The 19028-nt window shown below is 42.5% G+C and overlaps 1 protein-coding gene across 2 annotated transcripts in view; it reads left to right on the forward strand.

Moving 5' to 3' along the window:
- OPCML (opioid binding protein/cell adhesion molecule like) overlaps positions 1-19028 on the forward strand; it is a 585692-nt gene that overhangs the window by 298491 nt on the left and 268173 nt on the right. The window lies entirely within an intron of this gene.

The following is a 19028-nucleotide window of genomic DNA, read 5'->3' on the forward strand; positions in this document are numbered from 1 at the left end:
TGCTGAACTTGTTTTTTCATTCAAATTGTTTCTTTGTGAATTCTTGACTTCGTGTTTATATACAAGATATGTCATCGTCAAAGAAAGTTTTAATTATTTCCAAACTGAGTGACTTTGCATAATTTCCTTGCCCAGTTGGAGTGGTTGCTGTCTTCAATATACTAGTAAATAGAAGTACTTATACGTCCCTTTTATCTAGAATATACTTAAATACCCAACTAGGCATTGTTTGGGTGAGGGTATAGTTAGACCTATATGGTGTGAATGTGTGTGTGTGTGTGTGTGTGTGTGTGTGTGTGTGTATGTTTGTTTTTGTTGTTTGTTTGTTTGTTTTTAGGGTTTTGTCATAAGGTGCATGCATTTGCCAGAGAGAGACAGAGAAGGACAGAGAGAAAGTGAGAAATCACCCCTCAGGGGGCATGGCCATGCAACAGTCCCTTCTCTTCCATCCTCCTCTTGGAATTTTGGGTACACACACAGTTGTGGTGAGCATAATTTTCAAGCTGCAGGTCCACGGCTCAAACTGTGATCTGCCATGTGAGAGTTCAACGCCTTAACTACCATACTACCTGCCAGCCACAACCTCTAAGCTCTTTGTAAATGATCAGGGTGAAATAATTTATATATGCAGGTAAGTTTGTGTTTTTATCTACATTTAGAACTGAGAGCTGGAAAAAACACACGTGTGCCCTCACCTTTCTATGCATGACAACACTAAACCACTGAGTTGTACTTCATAGTCATGTCCTCATGGAACTTCCTGTCAAGGCTTACCTCTCCTTCTAGAGGATGTTCTTTCTAACCACACATAGGAACTGAGTGATGGAACAAGGAGAATATTTTACTTAAAATGGTAAATGTAAAGTAAACCTCAAAATGAGAGCGCCTAGAGTGAACAGCATTGTCCTCCTTATCCTCATGAAGGATTACCGTGGGGGAGAAGCACAGGATTCTCGGTGTTACCAAGGGAAGTAGGACCACGTGGGAACATTAGAGAAGGAGCTTGTAACTCATTGTGAGAAGTCTTTCAGGAAACTTAACTCTCCCACCTTAGAATGAATTCCTTGTTGGCTTAATAAACTTTTCATAAACTTGCAGAATCACCTATTGAAAGATAAGTTTACTCAGAATATTGTGATCTTAAAGAGCTAATAAACTTTGGGGGAGTCAGCAAATGGCATAATGGTTATATTGTTGGACTCCCACTTAGTCGACCGCAGTTCGAGTCCTGGACCTGGTGGTTTTAAACTCATGCCGGGCATGTGTGTGTGTGTTCAAGATCCTGAGAGAAGGATGGAGAAGAGATTCCCTCCTGGGGTGTGATTTCTCACTTTCTCTCTCTCTCTCTCTCTCCAGGGAGCACATGTGCCCTATAACAAAAAAAATCTGTCTTGGGACCAGCAGTTAGTGTAATGGCTATGTTGCTGAACTCCCATGTAGTCGACCACGGTTCGAGCCCCAGACCCGCTGGCTTAAATTCACGCCAGGCATGTGTGCATGTGTGCCCAAGATCCGGAGAGGAGAATGGAGGAGAAGGGATTGTGGCGTGGCCATTCCCCCTGGGGGGTGATTTCTCACTTTCTGTCTCTCTGTCTCTCTCTGTCTTTCTGGCGAGTGCGTGCACCCTATAGCAGGAAAAACAAACAAACAAACAAAAACAAAAACAAAAAACCTCTACAAAAGTCTTAAAAAAAAACAAGTTTGGGGGACCAAATTGCGTCTCACAGTAATGCAGCTGGATGCACATGGGACGGTCCTGGGCTTGCATTCTGGAGCCTCCCTGTATACACCAGTCTTGTAAGTCTGGGCTAACTTGGGCTAGCTGAAGCTAGGAGTGGATTCCAGTATGAAGACCTCATTGGAGATGCTTTCTCTCTCATGGAAAAAATAATAAATAAAATAAAAACAAGACAAATGTAATAAACTTCAATGAAAAAAAAAACAGCTATTGTTACCCCTCAAAGTTATCCAAAGGTGCCTTCGGCATTAATTTGTGAGACAGAGGTCACCCCACCGTGGGTCTCTTAGAGTTTACACATGGATGTTGAGTAACACTTCCTCTTTGCACAAGAGATCATCAAGTCCAACTGGCATGTTTTCTATTTTACAAGTACCAAATAGAATACACTGGATTGTTCACTGGGGCTACAGCTCTGCCAGAAACCTCAGCCTTGAATGGTGAGGCAAGGTTGCCTCCCCCACTGTCTGTTGAGCCTGGCTTAGTTTTTTGCAAATTCAAATGCTTCCGGTTTTAGATGCTTTTGAATTTCCATTCCCTAGATGGCTCTTCTGCACATAGCAAAATTGCAAGCTGCTCTTGCTATCTCTGCTTCGGCTCCCCTTCTTTGCCCTGACACTAAGTTTCTCTTTGGATTTACAACAATAAAATTTCTTCAGAGGTGAATGCAATGCCTAGAGGAGAATGTTAATGCATATTTGCTTTGTTCTTAATTAGATTCCTTCAAGGGAAAGCCTCTGGCCTGGTTTATTATCTAGCTTTGTCAGAGCTTGTCTGCTTTATCTAAACACTTAGAAGAAGTCTCTTTACCCATAGACTGTTTATATGCTTACAATGTAGGTTTTCATAATACTGGTCAATTGGAGAAGGGTAGAATGTGGGAAGCACAGATAAAACAATGTCTTAGGCTAAACTGCTAATGGGAGAGAGGAGACGCAGGAAGAGGAAAGGGAAGGGATGGATGGCGTGGAGCTTTGCAGAATTGGAGAGACTGCTACTCTTTGGGCTGATGCTATCTAGTTGCTATTCAGTTTCTGGCTCCAACTCTGCTTCTGGGAAAATTTAATATTGCTATTTTGACAAGTCATCGTAAGGTGAGAAAACGTGGGTGGGAAAATCCTCCCTGCAGAGTCCTAAATGGTTACTAGATGTGTTTCTCTCTGTCAGAAGCATGGTTCCCAACACCCATGGGCCAAAGCAGGACGTGCTTCCCCTGATTCTCTCTGGAACCCCTTTCCCCTTAGAAGAGGGTTTCTGCTTCTAGCCCCAAATCTTCATCACAGCAGAAATAGTGCTTCTTGATTATTAGTGGCAGTATCTAGAATGTCACTCGGGATCTTGATTCTTGCTATTGGGAAAAGTACTCGAGCATAGTTTATTTCCTGGGTTTTGAAGACAGTCACTGACATGTTCGACATCTGAGGCCCCAGGCCCCACTGACTCTCAACTCTCTTTCGTCGATTTCACCCTATTTGGTCCTTTAGTTGACTGCCACCACCACCACCACCACCACCACCACCACCATCATGATCATCACCATGACCTTTTCCACATCTGGATTTGTTTGCTCACGAGCATCAGTTTGGAGCCTCCCCACATTCTCCAAGTGGGCAGTTAACTGTGCTCAGTGTCAGGAAGGACACTGATCAGTAGGGCGCGGTGCCAAGCATTGTTGGGGGTCAAGGGTTGATGCAAACCGTCCCCCCTAAGGTTAATATCACTAACCATCCTGGTAATAGGCACGAATGATTTAGAAAAGTCATGCAAATGGAGTGCAGTTTCTTGTTTTTTTAATTTTCTAAAGTTTAACAAGTCAAGATTTAGGAAGAGCCATGTCTCATCTCTTGGAGATGCAAAATCTGAGGCACCAGAAGATCCCTTTCCCCACGTTCTTTTCATCCTGCATGCAAGATGATGGTAAGACTCTCCACGAGTCTTCAGAACAGCTCAGCATGTGTCAAGTCAAGCATGAACAAGTAACAGTGCTAGCGAAGGGAGGCAGGGAGCAGTAAGAACCAAGTTCAGTTTGCTATCTCCTATAGGAATCAACGGGTCAACTGTTGGTAGAGTTCACCTCCTGACTGGGGGGAACGCCATGGTGGAAGGTCCTGGAAAAGCTTTATTGGTTTGGAAACAATTTTCTCTCTCCTAATTACCTCCTGACGAAGGCTGCAGAAGGCAAAGCGGAGGTCCCGCTGAGCTCCTCAGGTGCTTCAAGTGACTTTGGAGCCACAATAAAATACAAACATGTTATAAACAGTCCCCGGTTTATGGATGATGCAAACAGAGCAGGGAGGGGGTTAGACATGTCTGACTGAAGCATTATCTTTCCAAGGTCCCTGACTACTTCAGTCCTTAACGAGGGGAGGAAGATAGGTCTTTGGAAATGCCTTATATTGGGTATTTATAGGAACCCAGATGTGCTGGTTGTCTCCCTCACGTATTACTGCCCTGATTCCTCAGTGCACAAGATGAATAATTTACCAAAAAGCACATGTAAGTATCTCTTTATTATTCATTATAATGAACTGAGACAGGAGTAATTCTCCACTCTGCTGGAATCCCCTAGGGCTTAACTTAACCAGACTCTGCTTTGCTTTCCCACAGTTAATTTGAGGAGAAGGAGACTCTTGTCTCCGGACATGTAGCCTAACTAGGACTTGTGCGAGTTGAAGTGTGCACGGGAAAGGACAGTGGGAGACCCAGATGGGCTGACAGAGAGGGCAGTGTCAGGTCAAGTTTTAAGAGCACCGACTGCAGATCTGTTGGGTGCCAGGTAATGAAGTGTTACAAAGGCATTGTCGAAGAATAACAGGAATCGGTAGTCGATGTGTGCTCGGGAAGTGCATAATTATTTTCAATATTCACCTGAGTAGAGCATAATTAAGATGGTGCAGTGGCCATCAAGTATACCCTATGTGCTCTCAACCAACCTGAAGAGTTATTCTTTCTCTTTTCTTTTTTCTCCTCTCTTTCTCTCCCATTCTTTTTTTTCTTTCTCATTTATTTAAATCCATGATAAGGAAATTCAATCTTTCCTCCTTGTGATGAAAAGTTGGGCTTTCATGCCACAGCTTTATTTGTTGTTGTTGTTAGAGATAGATTATTACTTTTTTTTCTGGAGAGGTTTTTGCTATAGGGTGTGTGCACTTGCCAGAAAGACAGAGAGACAGAGAAATAGATAGTGAGAAATCCCCCCCCCCAGGGGGGATGGCCACGCCGCAAATCCCTTCACCTCTATTCTCCTCTTGGGATCTTGGGCACGCACGCGCACGCGCCCGGTGGGAGTTTAAGCCACTGGGTCCAGGACTCGAAGTGCAGTCAACTACATGGGAGTTGAGCACATAGCCATTACGTTAACTGCTGGTCCTTAGAGATAGATTTTTACTATAGGGCACGTGTACTTGCCAGAAAGACAGAGACAGAGAGAGAAAGAGAGAGAGAAAGACAGTGAGAAATCTCCTCCAATCTCCTCTCAGGATCTCAGGCATGCATGCTCATACACCTGGTGTGAGTTTTAAGCCACTGGTTACAGGAAATAACCACAGCTGGCTACATGAGAGTCCAGTGACATGACCATTACACCAGCTGCTGGTACCCAATTTATGTTTTTTATAAAGGTATTTATTTTATAAACGAGAGACTGGGAGGCTCACATCCCCAACAAGGTCCCACTACCCTGCAATCCTCCTACCTCAGTCTCCTGGCCAGCTAGGGTCGTAGATCTGCTGCCATGTCCAGCGTGTTCAGACCGGTCTGAATAATACTTGTGCCCCCATAGCCAACCCACATGTCTGTGGAAGGATGAGCCTCTACAAGGGCTCCAAACGCTCAGTCTTTCTCAGTGTTTGCAGATGTTTTAGTACTGTAGCGTACCGGTTTGAGTACATGTTCATACATATGTGAGTACCATCACATATGTGTGTGAATACTATTGCATACCTGTGTGAGTACTGTAGCGTACAGGTTTGAGTACTGTCATGTACATGTTTGAGTACTGTCACAAACAGGTTTGAGTATTGTCACATACATGTGTGAGTACTGTCACATACAAGCTTAAGTACTGTCACGTACGTGTGTGAGTACTACCACATATGTGTGTGAATACAGTTGCATACATGTGTGAGTACTGTCACATACAGACTTGAGTACTGTCACATATGTGTGAGTACTATTGTGTACAGATTTGAGTATTATCTTATACATGTGTGAGTACTGTCACATACAAGCTTGAGTACTGTCATGTACATGTCTGAGTACTGTCACATACATGTCTGAGTACTGTCATGTACACGTGTGAGTAATGTTACCTACAGGTTTGAGTACTATCACATACATGTGTGAGTACTGTCACGAACAGGTTTGAGTACTATCACGTACAGGTTTGAGTACTGTCACAAACAGGTTTGAGTATTGTCACATACATGTGTGAGTACTGTCACATACAGGCTTGAGTACTGTCATGTACAGATTTGAGGATTGTCTCATACATGTGTGAGTACTGTCACATACAAGCTTGAGTACTGACACATATGTGTGAGTACTGTCACTTACATGTTTGAGTACTGTCATGTACACGTGTGAGTATTGTCACCTACAGGTTTGAGTACTGTTTGTTCCATACATGTGTGAGTGTGTGAGTCCTGTTGCATACAGGTTTGAGTACTATCACCTACATGTGTGAGTACTGTTGTGAACAGGTTTGAGTACTATCACATACATGAGTGAATACTGTCATGAACAGGTTTGAGCACTCACATACAGGTTTGAGTACTGTCACGAACAGGTTTAAGTATTGTCACATACATGTGTGAGTACTGTCACATACAGGCCTGAGTACTGCCACGTACGTGTGTGAGTGCTGTCATGTACATGTCTGAGTACTGTCGTGTACATGTGTGAGTATTGTCACCTACAGGTTTGAGTACTGTTGCATGCATGTGTGAGTCCTGTTGCATACAGGTTTGAGTACTATCACATACATGTGTGAGTACTGTCGCGAACAGGTTTAAGCACTGTCACGTACAGGTTTGAGTACTGTCACAAACAGTATTGAGTACTGTCATGAATAGATTTGAGTATTGTCACATACATGTGTGAGTATTATCACTTACAGGCTTGAGTACTATCACATGCATGTGTGTGTACTGTCATGTAAAGATTTGAGGAGTGTCTCATACATGTATGAGTACTGTCACATACAAGCTTGAGTACTGCCATGTACTTGCGTGAGTACTGTCACGTACATGTCTGAATACTGTCATGTACATGTGTGAGTATTGTCACCTACAGGTTTGAGTACTGTTGCATACATCTGTGAGTCCTGTTGCATACGGGTTTAAGTACTATCACATACATGTGTGAGTACTGTCACATACAGACTTGAGTACTGTCACATACGTGTGTGAGTACTGTCATGTACAGATTTGAGTATTGCCTCATATATGTGTAAGTACTGTCACATACAAGCTTGAGTACTGCCATGTACGTGTATGAGTACTGTCACGTACATGTCTGAGTACTGTCATGTACACATTTGAGTATTGTCACCTACAGGTTTGAGTACTGTTGCATACATATGTGAGTACTGTTGCATACAGGTTTGAGTACTGTCACATACATGTGTGAGTACTGTCATGAACAGGTTTGAGCACTGTCACGTACAGGTTTGAATACTGTCACAAACAGTATTGAGTACTGCCACGAACAGGTTTGAGTATTGTCACATACATGTGTGAGTACTGTCACTTACAGGCTTGAGTACTGTCATGTACGTGTGTGAGTACTGCCACGTATGTGTGTGAGCACAGTCACGTACACGTGTGAGTACTGTCACAGGCTTGAGTACTGTCGCATACCTGTGTGAGTACTAACATGTATGTGTGTGAGTACAGTCACATACATGTGTGAGTACTGTCACATACAGGCTTGAGTACCATCGCATACAAGTTTCCATCCTTTATTCAACCCATGAATACAATGGGGAAGGCTGGAGAAATTCTCGTTGCTTCTGGGTCAGATTTTCTGCCCTTTTCATTCCCCTGGGGCAGTCCGGGGCCACAAGCACTAATACCCACTTCCTCCTGCTTTAGCAACCAGAGAAGACTCAGAACTCTAGGTGACAGAAATTAAAAGCAGCAACTCTCTGGCCTGAACGGGAAACATTTGCAAAAGTTAACCTCCTGACTTTATTGCCCCAGGGATCTCTCTTTGTGGGCCATTCCTGGCCCAAGGAGAGAGTCTTGCCTGCCTTCTACTGTGTTTTTTCTTCAGGGGAGATGATTCCCATAATCTATATAAAATAAGCCACTATTCTGGAAGAGATGACGGGCTTATTAAAAATATATAGTGTACATTTTTAAACAGGCAGAGCTGACACGCTATAGGAGAAGTGCTTGTCTGAATGGTGAGGGCTTTACCTCCATCCCTCCACCTCCATCTGTCCCTGCCCATCTGTCTTTTTAACGAGGATTTTATTTTTAAAAAGTCAAACACAGTGTTGTTCAGAAGTGTGGTCTATTCAGGATGGCACAGGATAAATCAAACGTCTTAGCCTCCTGGTTGGTCGTGAGAGCTAAACCACTTAAACACATACAGTTTCTGTTGTTTTTCAGTCTCCATACCGAGACATATTTGTTAAACTTTATTTATTATTAGTTTCCAGTTAGATCAGAAAGAGACAGAGAGAGATAGGGAGAGGAAGTGAGAAAGGAAACCATCAGATCCGGGACTCAAACTGCAACCGGCCATGTGGGAGTCCAGTGCCCCCAACCACCATGCCACCTACCAGCTCCCACAGTTTCTGTTTTCTAATCCTGAGGTGGCGTAGGCTATGGATTGAATTCCAAAGAGATGGATATCCTACTTAGTTGTTCAAATTTTATAACTGAGATACATATAGGTTGAGAGATGAGCACCGATGGCAAATCAAAATTATTATAACCTTTGGGGTACCATAATTCTTTAGCTTTGAGTAATTACAGAAATATCATAATAAACACATATTGACTAGTATGACCTGAAGTGTGATACAGTATTTAAAAAGATTGTTTTCTTTTGCTAGTCACCATAATCCATGGTTTGTAAAAAAATAATATTTTCATTTTATAAATGAGAAAACTGATGCTGAGAAAGGAACAGGAGCTTAGTAATTGCAGACCTGTGACTGGAACTCATATATCTCTTATTAAAGTATTTATTCTCTCAACCCATGTGTTACACAGAAATCTTATGGAGAGAATGAAAACTAATCAATTTCAGTATATTTGGGGGGGTTGTAAGTAAATCAGTCCTTTAGCAGTTCTGCATAAGTTTTACCTGAACCCAAAAGGGGAGGCGATTTGTTTATGCACAGTTCTGGAGAAAGAAGAATGACCTCTGAGGCTTCCCCTGTCTTGGGATCCTGTGATCCCATACATTGTACGTAGGAAGGTATTTGTGGGGCAATCCGGGGGCTGTAACTTCTGCAGTGCCAGAGTGTCTGCTCCCACGATGCTCATGAGGGGAGCCTGTGGCTGACTTGTGCCATTCTTCAAAAAGATATCAGGCTCCCCAGACTCCCTGCTTTTAATTTAAAATTTTAATTTATACTTTTCCATGGATGATACTGAGACAGACATGGCCGAGAGTAAATATGTCAGGATAATCTATTGAATGGAATTAAAATGGTGTGTGCTTGGGAAACATTTTAATTTCATCTTGCTCCCTTCTTTGCCAAGTGTAATGAACAAATCGGGAGGCTGAGTTTTAAAGCTGTTCAGGATGTGGAGGAAGGGAGGGCAGAGTGAGAGCCAGGCACCAATAAATAATGCAGATTGGGCTGGGTGGCCCCCAGGGTGGCTCTGCCTAGCTGGGAGCAACTCCCGAAAGGGCTGTACCTGCCAAGTGGGCAGGTGTGAAGGCCAGTTCTCTCACGCCTCTTATAACTCCATGTGGAATTCCATTGCCAAGAACAGGGGAGGAAAGAAAATGGAGTTGGGTGTTGGAAGAGGAGAGTCTCTTAGCAGTCTTACCTCAAGATTCACTTTTCTTCTTCACCCACATGCTCAGTGCTTCCGAAAGGGCTTTGCCTTATGCTAGAGCACAGCCATTTAAGTCAGTCACCGTGGGAGAAGGCGAGCAAGACAAGGCACCAAAGCCAAATTATATTTTGAAAAAAAGAAATGACAATACATGAGTAGTGGGGCCAGCAGTGGTATAGTGGTTAAGGCGCTGGACTCCCACATGGTGGACCATGATTTGAGTTCCGAACCTGGGAGCTTGAAACTCACACTATGCACATGTGTGTGCATGCCCAAAATCCAGAGAGGAGAATGGAGGAGAAGGAATTGTGATTTGGCCATCCAGTTTGGGGAGGTGATTTCTTGCTTTCTGTCTGCCTCTCTCCGGCAAGTGCATGTACCCTATAACAAAAATCTCTCTCACATAAATAGACAAACAAAAATATGAGTATCTTTTCCAGTATACCACTACATTTTTCTGCAGAGAATCCCTTTGTTAAAATTTGAGCTTGTCCTTTTTCTGTCCTAAGATATAACTCTTTCAATGGTTGGAAAAGTGCTTCACTGATTAATGGTGTTTCCGTAAGTTGCGAGTAAGGCCCTTAGAATAACCTGAACTTTTCCATGGTGTCCTGCAGTGTGCCTGTGGTAAATATCTCTTAGGGGAACGGAAAGTATTTTTCTAAAGCGCTTGACCTGACTTAACCCATCCCCCCAGCACTATCACAGTTGGGTCCTGATATCACAAAGGTACTCAGAACAGTTCTTCTAGACTGAGAGTTGTCCTGTTTGTACATGAAGCTGCTCAAGACAAGGACACACTGCATAATTTACCGGGGCCCGGGGGCCAACCGCATTCTCTTTCAGGTGTGCACAATTGTATTGATTGATCTCCCAATTACGTATTTTTAGAAATACAGCATTTTACCAACCACAGGTCATCAATCTAGAAACCAGCCCATCAACCACTGTGTCAACACACTGTGAAAGAGGCCTGATAAAAATACAAAGTTAAAGTTGTCTCAGTGGCTTCAACTGAGAAAATAAACCTTACGGGGAAATAAAATTGTACTTCAGACAGAACTCTACTTAAGTTGAGTACAGAACATCTCTGAAAAGCAAGACATTTTTGGAAAAAAATCCTATCAGAAATGCAGGAATCTTTAGGTAGACTGAGCAGCCCTAGACTGAATAGTCCAATACTTACAGTATAAATTCATATTATTCATGATCCATTAGCCAGTAGAGTAAACCTGTCTTGCAACAGGACTCACAACACAGGATCAAAACCTGTTCTTATCGGATTTGGAAATACAGAGGAAGGAAGCTTCAGAACTCCTTGGAAAATGATAAGCAAATATGAGAAGACTTAAAAAAAAAATCATGTGAAAAGGGAATTGAAGTATGAGTGTATTCTGATGCAAATATATATAGAGAACCTCTGCATAGTTTTTCATTACACATATTTTCCATGAAGTTTTCTAAGCCCTCTCTCAGATTCAGTATCACTTAGTTAAGCTCACATGCACCCCCAGATCATAGAGATTGAATTATATTTGCCCAAATGAGACAGTAGACTTTTCTGCCAACAGTGGCTGAGCAGGATCTGTCCAGAGAATGTTTGCTCTTTGCCAGGCACACTGAGGACTCTTGTCTGTACATTAGCTCCTTGTTCTTCATAATACCAAACAACTCTGTGATGTACAAAGGTCCATCATGCTTCACAGAGGAAGCAAGGGAGGTTCTGCATGGTTAAACCAAATTCTGTCCTAGGGCCAAGCCCTCATCTGTGTGATGCCAGGTCTCTCCTCAGTGCCATAATGTACCATCTCTATATTACTCTAGTTGGTGTGTCACTGAAAAAATCATGACATATTTTTATGTTTTTCTATGCAAAAGTTTATCATGACTTTTCTGATGACCCAGTATGTTATCTAAGCTCCTAAAGAGCTCTTGACTCCAACTATCATTCTAAATATTGTCAGTATCCACCACAATGACCCCTCTAGCCTCTAAGTTGACCTTGACCCCTCAATGACAAGGACCCCATTGCTTGGTCAACACGTATTTCCACTGTCCATCCTGTACAGGTTATTTTATTCACTCAGGGGTCTTATTAGACTTCCAAGTATACTGAGTCTGCCATGTTCTCTCTACCCATCAGCCACTGCTACCTTCACTGCTCTTAATATCTTTTAATTGCTCTAATCTTTGGCTTCTTCTCTCTTGGTCACCTGCCATATTCCAAGACTGGATGAACCCCCTTACCCACACTGCCAGCAGCTGAGCATTGCTGCAGCCTAGCCCAAAGCTGGCAAAGTATTGATGCTATAAATTCTTGACCATCAGCTACAAATGGGACTTCAACGTAGCCTGTGAATTCTAGTATAGTTCCCTAGTAATTTTGCTCTCATTTTCCTGAAACAGTTATTCCACTTTCTCTTGCATCTTCCATGCCCTCTGTCCTATTTACTCACACTACCGTCAACTGATAACTTTGCTGTATACTTTGGAGAAAATAGAAACCATCACTCAGTTGCTTCTTTGCTTTCTTATGCTGCATGTCTTTTTTTTCTTTTCTTATAATACAGAAGACAAAGCATGCTTCTGTCAATGCTTTTACCTTTACTGGAATTTTTCTCTGAGAGTTATCCCGTGTCTCACGTCATCACTTGCTCTGATTTGATAAGGCCATTGCCGTCACTCTACATGTGTGTACTTCGTAATGTAGAAGGCTGGACTCTCATCTCTTCACGATCACATCTTCACTGTCCAAAGCCAGGCTGTTGATAGTGTGTTCGAGACCCAGCATATAAGTGTAATTGCAGAGCTTATTAGAAACACAGACTCTTGCTCTCTTGCCCACCGAATGAATTGACAAGATGCATAGGTGATTTGGGGGCTCATAAAAGTTTGAAAAGTCCTAGCACCCAGTATGTGTTTAGTAAATGTTAGCAAAATGAGTTCCTGGAAGAGTATTTCCATTATTAAAAACAGACAACACTACCACCAGCACTGCCAATGAAAACAAAACCTAAACAATCAAACTAAACCCTTTTGGAAAGCACTCTGGCTTCGTGCCTCTTTCCCCTTCGCTTTCAGAACTGCTGAAAGTAGTGGCTGCAAATACCTCACTCCCCTTTCACTGGCCACCTTTCCTTATGCTGCAGGCCCTTCCACCATGTCACAGTATCTCATATCTGCAGGGATTCCACAGACCCTTTACTGCACCTTCTGTCTCTAATCCTGCTGCAGTTCTTTCTCCAAGGAAAGTCTGGCAGATTCTTGTAAAAACACAGACCTTAGATCACAATCACAGCATGCCTCTACTTATATTTGTTCAGGGATTCCTCATTATACTTAGAAGAAAATGAGAACTTTTCACCAGAGATGCCCATGTCCTCAGCATTTTGGGATCCACCCATCCCTCATCCTCCTGGCTGGGGCCACTCTGGCATTCAGTAGGTTCCTTACCTGAGTCAACCTCTGCTCCAGGGCACACCTGACCTGCCCTGAACCCAAAATACTTTCTATGTGCCACACTTGTGCCTGGTGTTCTTTTCAGTTTCCGGTCTTAGATTCACTACTTCCTCAGAGAAGCTGATCTCTAGACGGCCTATTGGAGTAGGGGTTGCCTGTGTCACCTTCTACGCATGAGTATGGTCTTTCCAGTTTGGTTCAGGGTTGATCGAACTGTTCTATTGTTTTGTTTATTTCATATCACTCCCACTGGGCTTTAAGTTGCAAGAGGGTAAAGACGGTGACTCTGCTCATCATGGCAAAGTAAGTGGCACTTGGTAGGTCCTTAAGAACCATTTGTTAAACTCGAGGGTGAATTTACCCTTTAATTATACCTGTAAAAGTAATAGGATATCTTTTTAATGCTTCTGTATTCTCTCATTTGCCTACAACCATAAGAACCTTGAAGGTAGGCTCTGAATCTTATGATGGCTTTTGGAGTTATTTTTATTTTGGCCTTGCATCTGTCTCCTTGGCAACTAATAAAGCGATGTTCCCCAATGCACCCTGTGGATTTACAGTGGCATGAAGACTGGGAAGAAACCAGCTCAATCATCCATTCTTTTGTTTAGAGATCTCTCTTGCCTTTTTCCCTACGCTTCTTGTTATGAGTATATTTCACCACCCCCATGCTTTACCTCTGTTATCACGCTAGAAATTCTCTGCCTCTTGGCTCCCATGGCCATGCACTTTGACCCCTCTTTCATGATGGTAAGCAATCCCCACCTCACTGTGGAGCCATCTGTCCACATAAATCACTCCCTTTGCATTCCTTCCTCACATCCAATGATGCTCGCTCTGAGCTACTTCTAGCCCTGAATCCCATGGGTTGTGCTGCACATGAAGTTGCTCACGAGTCCAGCTAGTGTCCTCACTGTGCTGATGCAGAGAATGAGCTCCCTTTGCTTGTGCAGGGCCGCGATGAGATCTGTTCTGATGGACTCCGCTCTCACTGGTCATGGCTGGAACCGCCACACATCAGCATCCTGCCCAGTTTTCTGCACCTAGTGATACCATTCTCCAGATATTCTGCATCTTCTTTAGTTATGTTCAACTACTCTGCGTTTCTCCTAGGGCTATGACCTGCATAGGTTTGTGTTTGCTCTGGGTAAGATCCCTTTGCCCTACACACATGCACGCATGTGCACACATGCCTGCCATATATATTAATGTGATGTTCCTACTGCAGGTGGTGTTGGAGAAGCACCACCTTCCCATTTAGAAGGAGCTGCAGAGGTCATGGATCTGCCAGCCTTCAAAGTCAACCTCTCGTAATACTGAGATATTTGTGTGCTGTACCTTCTCCAAGCAGCTCTTACCCCTCACCTTTCTTCTGCGGAGGCTCTCAGATATATTCTCAACCAGTATCTTATCAGCAAATATTAGCTCTAGCAGAGCTATTACTCTCGTTGAATTTCTGACTATCTGAATCATAAAGTTTTCCCTTACATAATTTAGGGTTCTTGTTGATGCTCTAAAGTTGGCTCTATTTGTAACTCAGGAAATAACTGAGTAGTTAAAGCCTCCCAGGAGAACAGCTTTTGCAATTTAAAATACCTTGGGAGTTGATCTAAAAATATTTCATTTTGGCTTGCCTGTTTTCCTTGCCTTTAAAACATTCATTTATTATTGCTCTATGAATTTTCTAAGGCAAGATCTTCTTCCTCCATTTATTGAACCAGCATTATTAATATATTTTGATGTATTATATCAAATCATATAGTAAGGTTTGATATAGTAAGACTCTCCTTAACAGAAATTCAGTTAACTCTCAATTTATGAAAAAAACAAGTGATGAAACAAAAAACTAGACACACACACACACATCACACATATATGCACGAAAACAAACTAATATAGGGAGTGTATTAACAAAGAAAGTACAGACCTAGCTTTGGTGGTGCAGCTGGGGTTGATTTGCAATGTTGGAAGCCACGTGGCTGATGGTGGGTTCTGATCCTGAATCAGTCTGAAACATGCTGGGCACATGGGCACCTGCACCCTAGACCCTGATTGGCCAGGGAAACGAAATTGAGGCATAGAGAGGCCCTGTCGAGGGTGGTCTTCTCTCTCTCTCTCTCCTTTCACTTATGCTTTCTCTCATGATAGAAATAAAATAAATAACATTTTAAAAATAAAAGAAAATTCAGAGAAATACATTTTGGGGCTTTAACACTTTAAAGTTTAATAAGTAAACTTTAATAAATAAACTTTAAAAAAAGAAAATTCAGAAAAATTCATTTTGGGGCTTTAACACCACAATCCCTTCTCCTCCATTCTCATCTCGGGGTCTTGGGCACACACGTACACGCGCCCATCGTGAGTTTTAAACCACCGGGTCCAGGACCCAAGCCACAGTCCATTATGTGGGAGTCTAGTGATGTAATCATTCTGCCGTCTGCTGGTCCCCCTTCCCCTGCTTTGAATAAAGGCCATTCTCTACCTAGTCCCGAACTCAGGGGCTTGAAAATCATGCCAGACCCATATGCATGCATGTCCAAATCCTCAGAAGTGAATGGAGAAGAGATTGTGGCCTGGCCATATTCCCTGGGGGAGGGGCAATTTCTCCTTTTTCTTCTCTTTCTGGCTAGTGCATATGCCTTATGGCAAAAAAAAAAAAAAATTATAAAAACCCCCCAAACAAAATCAAAACAGTATTTTGATTTTCTTAACATTTCTTGGCATATTGGGTTAAACAAGGTGCATCTAGTGCAAGAGTATCATGTCTTTAATAGTCATTTGATGAGCTTGTAAAATGTTACTGGTGTCCTTTCCAGATATTAAAATATTGAATGAATCTCATATTGGGTTACAAACCCCTCTGAAAGTCAGGTATTTTCCAATTCATTGCTTTAAAAGAAATTGAAAGAGGAACTAATTGGGTTGTCAGCTGTGAGATCATTAAAATAATTTTGAAGCCCTATTACTATGTGATTTTTGGCATATACATTGGAAGGCATTCAAAGAATTGAGTGGCTTTGCTATACCAAATTTTCATTTCTATCTCCTAGCTTGTGTGAACGAGGTTTCACAAAAAGCATAAGTGGGAATAGAATTGATCTTGTATTCTATCTCATTCTAGTACTGTGATATTTATCCATTGTGTTAAAAAAAAAGCCTCATCCACCTAAGAGCTATATATATATACTTCTATTGTAGTAAAAGTTTACTTTTTATGTTCTTATTTAACAAAATGTCCAATATTTTTGTTTTTTTTTTATCAACTTTATTTTTATAATAATAACTCATTTAAAGATAATATTATTGGGGCCAGAGGTGGTATAGTAGTTAAGGCACTGGACTTGCATGTGACTGACCATGGTTTAGTCTCAGATCCTGTAGTTTGAAACTTACACTGGGTAGGTATGTGTGCATGCCCAAAATCCCAAGAGGAAAATGAAGGGGAAGGAATTGCAGCATGGTCATCCCCCCTCCCTTACTTTCTCTCTGTTTCTCTGGTGAATGTGCATGACCTATAGTCAAAAAATTTCTAATTAGTCATATTACTTGGAGTTTTGGGCCATGAGGTTAAAAAATATGAAATGTATATATTAGCTATACATACACACACTCTTGCAAATAAATATGATAGGTGACCAACAAAAGACTTTCAAGATCAGCTATATCCTCGAGAGGATACATAGTGAAAATACAAGTTCAAGTTTAAATGGAGATAATATACATTTATGACTTTCAACGTAGGACTTCATGAATTTTGAAAGTGGGTAATTACAAGTATCAGTCATTGTGGTATTTAAATTCCATTAAATATATATAACGTATATATGAGTTATGTGACTTTTTTATTTTAAGGTGTGAATATTCTTTATGGATGAAAAACCCATCCTTTGCGCTATAACTTAAATAATTTTTATGCCAACTTAAAAATGTGCAGAGGGTAACACAGCCAACTGAAATCAAAATGCGAATTTTGAGCCACCTGGTTCTGTGTGGAAGATGACCTCCTCCCTCCCCCACATTCATTCGCTTCCTGAATTGCTGATCGCTGGAATTCTGTTAGAACTTCATGCTCTTCAAGGAGGTATTCAACTAGAGATTTGGTCTTCATGAAGTACAACCATCTTTAGGACAGGTTGGACACTAGCCCTTACCAGTTACAGACAACTGAGTGTGAGTGAAATCCCCAAGCCTTTTCTCCTCCTAAGAAACGCTTTGGAAAGTGGGGCATAGTGAGGTCTATGAGGGTTTTAGTCTTCCAAGAAAAACGGGAAATTGCTACAGAAGAAAGAAAATTGAGCAGAAATAGAAGCTGGGCCAAGGGTACAAGAGACTGCACGAGTTCAATTTTTCCTTGTCTGGAGGACACACCCATAAGAAGGGGAAGAACCAAGGAGTGGCGCCTGAATTCTCAGGTCCTAAAGTGAATGAAGATGGGCCCCACACTCACCTTGCTGGTTTTAGACTTGAATCAATAGCAAATTAGATCTGTAATTGGTGCACAGGGATGTCTGTGGTCAAGTGAAAAGTAAAGTTTTGTAGGAATATTCAGAGTGTGAGTCAGATAAAAACGAGTCTGCTGGGGCTTTATACACGTAATTATATGCCCGTGAGAAGGAGAAGTAACAAGTCCTTACCAAAACAGTGACCTGGGGGCACTGGGAGGTGGCGGGTAGGAAAGATTAGCTCGACCTTTAGGATCTTTGTTTACGCACGTGTACTATTCCACTTAGTGTTGACCACATGTTTGAACATGCTTATTTTACTTTTGTAGTTTGGAAAAAAAATAAAGAAAATAAAGAATAATAAAGCAAATAAGGAAACTTTGGGAAAGAACAACCTCTACCACATGAAGGGGAGTCTTCAAAAAGTTCACAGGAGGGACCATCAGTTAGCATAATGGCTGTGTCGCTGGACTCCCACGTAGTCGACCGTGGTTCAAGTCCCAGACCTGGTGGCTTAAACTCACACCGGGCACATGTACGTGCGTGCCCAAGATCCCAAAAGCAGAATAGAGGAGAAGGGATTGTGGCGTGGCCATCCCTCCTGGGGGGTGATGTCTCGTTTTCTATCTCTCTGTCTCTCTCTGTCTGTCTGGCGAGCACACACGCCCTATAGCGAAAACCTCTCCAAAAAAAAAAAAAGTTCACAGGAAATGTGTATTATGAAAAAACTATGCATGGATTTCAAGTTAGAGGGCGTTTGCACTAAAACTTGCACTTTAACTTCATTTTCCCATGACTTTCTGAAGCCCCTCGTCCCATGAAAGCACCTAATTACCACCTACCCCCACTTCCTAGATGCCAGGCCTGCTGGGAACAGGTGGGCTAGCACTTAAATACCTCAGTAACTGCCCACTGGTGCTAATTTTAGTCTTCCTATCGACCAGGGAGAGCACCTCCCTAGACTGGATGCTTTCCCCTTTAAAGAGAAACTGGCATTTGAGGCTCTGGGAGTCTTGACTCAGGCTGCAGTGGGCTGGTCACTTGGCCAGGGCTGTCTTTGTCCCCGTCTGTGGCTGTGGTGTCTCTCTGTCTTCGAGTCCTGCCTGAGGATCTCTGCTGCCGGCGGAAGGTGAGGTTAGGTGTGGTGAGTTATGGCAGCACTTGTTCTCTGCGCTGCTGCCTGGAGGGGTTGGGTTCATGGCCTCCTGTCTTTGCAAAGACGTCAGTGTGGCCACCTGTCTTGGTGCGTTTCCACATGCCCTGATGGGCCCTTCAGTGCAAACCTGAATTTAGAAAGGATTCTGTGTTCTCATGTGTCCATCCCCAGGGTCAAAACTCCGGGGTCACACATGCAAGCTTTCTTCCTGC

Source organism: Tupaia chinensis, unplaced genomic scaffold, assembly GCF_000334495.1.
Source record: "Tupaia chinensis unplaced genomic scaffold, TupChi_1.0 Scaffold000292_1, whole genome shotgun sequence".
Taxonomy (NCBI): Eukaryota; Metazoa; Chordata; class Mammalia; order Scandentia; family Tupaiidae; genus Tupaia; species Tupaia belangeri.